Raw genomic sequence first — 3,922 nt, 5'->3', positions numbered from 1 at the left:
TTTAGTTCTAAGCATCTTTGTTCTGCTAGACATAAAATATTGCTTCATAATAACCCTATCAATCCATTGATCTCTTTGATCTGGATGCACTTTGTTATGTCCTGGATATGCTGGTATCATATTGTGAAAATCAAACATTACAGTACCCAAAAGTCTAGCAAGATAGTTTACATTGACAGCATTATCCATTTGTTGTGGATCTTCAAGATTTGTAATTCTTTTATTATTACATGTGTATATTTCTTCATTTTGTTCATCTTTTATTATACACTGGCTTTTTATATGATCTTTCATCTGATCCAAAGTTACCGCTTCGTGAGGTAAAACTGCATTATGAACATTTGCTAATGGTAAGTTTTTACAATCAAAAGTGGTGGTCTTTATATTATTATGTTTATATTCATCGGTTATTACAGGAACTTGTTTAAAAACTACCACATCTTCAGGATTTACTCCACCTTTTACATTAGTTATCTTTTTGTTCTCAGCATGCCAATTTCCATTCTTTTGTAACATGATTTGACTTACAGTGGCAGCATCTGTTGGTTTTAATCCTTCTTTAACCTTATGTAATATTTTACCTTTGCAATCAATTTGTTCACTATCGTGAATAATACAATTATCTTTAACATATTTGAGGTTAACTGCGTCCGAATCTTCTTTAGGGTATCCTATATCATTTATAACAAAGTTATAAAAAGAGAATCTATCTTCTTTTCTTTCAGGGATTATAGAATGTAAATATCCTTTATTGACTGAATCTTGACTATCGACAGGATCAGCTAAGTTTGTAACTCTTCTGTTTTTAACATCGTAAACTTCATTATTAACTTGTAAAGTATTTGACAGTTTTGAAAGTAAATAATCTTTGGTGACGGAATCGGAGTTTTCTATTGGTTCACCAACATTTGTTATTCTATGAGACTTGGCATTATAAGAGTCGTTTTGAAGTTGTAAGCTCAACAATTTTTCACTTTTTAAAGTTTTCAAATTTATTGCATCATTATCATCTTCTGGATCTTTTACAAACTTCAATCGTTTGCTGCTTATGTTATAATCTCCTTCAGCTGTTAATGGTAAACTATATCTTTTACCATTGGGTTTTGGTTTTTCTCCAAAATTGGAATACCTTCCAAACTTGTCCACGCTCATGATTCAACTGAGTTCCCTCGATTCTTGTCCTCCTTTTATATGCGATGATTAAGCAATAATCCTTCGATTTCGTAGTTCATCGATTAAAGCTACCCATTCATTGTCCAATCCGGTATGACCGGCTTCCATGGCTTCATATAATAATCTCATTCGATCAACCAGCTTATTGACATCATTATAATATATTATGTTGGTATTGTATAGACTTTTTAATAATCCTTTCCCTGAAGATGTAGGTTCGTTGGTTCTTGGTCTTTTGTGTAACACATTTAATTCAGCTGTAGATATAGCTCTTCTTTTAAGTTGAGATTTTTTCACTTGTGTTGGAAAAAGATCAGCTATGACACTTGTGTATTTTATTGATCGATTTCGATAAATGGGCAAATCTTTGGAATACTGCTTTTTATGTGCATTTGTATCATTTAGTATATTTTTAAACACTGATAGGTCTTTTTTGGTATATTTACCAGGTTTGTTTTTAAAAATAAGTTCAAACAGTCCTGTTGTACCTTTATATTTTTGGTTACCAATAAGGATGTTATCGTTTTCATCAATATCCAAATTACTGTCTCCAATCATAATACCATTGTCTTCTAGTCTAGCTCCATAAATATGATATCTTCGATTAGCCTGTGTTGAATGTAACATCTTTAATAAATATTTTCTGCCCAAATTCCCTTTGAATGCTATGTTTGTGCTTAATGTACTTAGATTTGTAGGATTAGTAGATCCTTCTTCTTGACCTGCGGAAAATCCTTCTTTTTCTCTGAATCTTCAGTTTCTTCAGTTTCTTCTGTTTCTTCACTTTCTTCACTTTCACCACTTTCTTCAGTTGATTGAAATTGTTTGTATTGTTCATAATCTCTTGATTCTTTTTCATACTTAGAAATCGGTAGAATAGCATCTCCTTCGAAAGGTTTTTCAATATTTTTAACTAATCTGTTTAAAGGATCAGTAACGGGTTTAAACGTTGATTCTATAAACTTTTCTCTTTCACTTATACCTAACTTCAGAGCTCTGTTTTTATGTCTAATAGAATCACTAAGTGATTTTATTTCTTTTAAGAGCTTTTCTTGACTTGCCATGTTTACAGTACGAAGTGTTGATTTGAAATAGTGATATTTAGTGAAGCAGAACGTATTTATCAAACCCTATTCTATATCGTCCGTCTTTTATGGCTTGTTCTTTCATAATGACCAAAAATCCATACTTTTCTGCCCATGCTTTTCCACAAATTTGTTTAAACTTATCAAATGACATATCAGCATTTACATGATCGTTATATACGTGTTTCAGGTTGGTTTCATCTTGTTTGAACAAAATTATAACATTTGCATTATCTCTGATAAGCTGCTTTGGAATTTTACTGTATGTTTGTCCTATATATATGCTGTCGATATTATTATGTCTTCCCATGGCGAAATAGTTCCTAATAGTATCATGATTTTCACACGAAACGTCATCAAATAGAAATACTGAATATGGTTTAGCTTGGTTTGGTTGCAAAACTTTATCACTGGCGTTAAATTTATAAAGGTTAACACCTGACACCTTCGATATGATTTTCTCCAACAATTGATACTTTGGCTGATGTAGTGACTTTGAAAAAATATATAAGTTATTAAACCTCAATCCTTTAGGATTTGTAATCAAATTAAATACGACATTAGTTTTTCCACAGTTTGAAGGACCACTTATAATACATCTGACTGTGTTTGGAAGTAAACTTCCATGTTTGCCAGTGTTGATTGTGTCGTTATCAACAGTGTAATCATCAATATTACTAATGTTGAATTGATCTTTATGACAAACAATCTCCATCTTATTCGAAATCCAATAGTACAATGAGCTGTTCCCGTTAAATTAGGTCTTTTATAGGTATCCAAGAATCTTCTGTTTTGTTAAAACCTAACCATCGTACTTTAACTTGGTCTTTTTTCCTTTGTAACACTTTTTCAACAAGATATACATCACCTACTGTAGATTTTAATAGTTCATGTCCGTAGAACGCACCTTGTAACAAATTGCCTTTATTATCCTTTAATATGTATGTTTCTGGTATAGTTGGTTGCACTTTGTATATGGTAAATACTTCATTTGTCCAATTAGGTAGATATTTTTTAGTAAATATCGTTTTATACTTACTTATTCGAACTTTATCATTTACATTGAATTTTCTAGGCTTCTTTATTTCAACCTTAGGTTTTGTATTGTGCTTTATTCTTTTTAATACAAGTTTAGCATTTTTACTGTTTACTTCATTTGGTGTCATCCCAATAGTTCTGTGAAACCTGTTGTTGTAATCACTTATTAACTTTGGTAAAATATCAATCCATAAGTAGGTTCCTCTGTTTGAAAACATTTTATACATCGCTCCTTTTAACGTTCTATTAAATCTTTCAATTATAGCCGCTTTTTTTTCAGATTTGGTTGAGTAGTGGTTTATGTTGTATTTTTCCATTAACTTTGAAAAACTTTTATTAAAGTATTCTTTGCCATCATCAGTTTGTAAATGTTTCATTTTGTTTTTATCTCTCTTTATAGCGATTTCCATGGCTTGTGTTACGCTTTTACCAGTTTTATCCTTTAATGGTAATGCATCTGCAACTTTGGTAAAACAGTTAATCACTGTAAGTATATAATGATGTCCTTTATTTATTTTACTATATGGTCGCATTTCAATCAAATCTGCTTGATACAAATCATTTATTCCTTTAACAGTTGTATTTCTTCTTGGAAAGTTTACTCTTGCAGGTTTGTGTAGCTCATT

This window comes from Macrosteles quadrilineatus, unplaced genomic scaffold (genome assembly GCF_028750875.1).
Source record: "Macrosteles quadrilineatus isolate MER2022 unplaced genomic scaffold, UCM_ALF_1.0 Scaffold_6__1_contigs__length_79288215, whole genome shotgun sequence".
In the NCBI taxonomy this organism is placed as follows: domain Eukaryota; kingdom Metazoa; phylum Arthropoda; class Insecta; order Hemiptera; family Cicadellidae; genus Macrosteles; species Macrosteles quadrilineatus.
The sequence above is the reverse complement of the archived record's forward strand: the minus strand, read 5'-3'. Positions refer to the sequence as shown.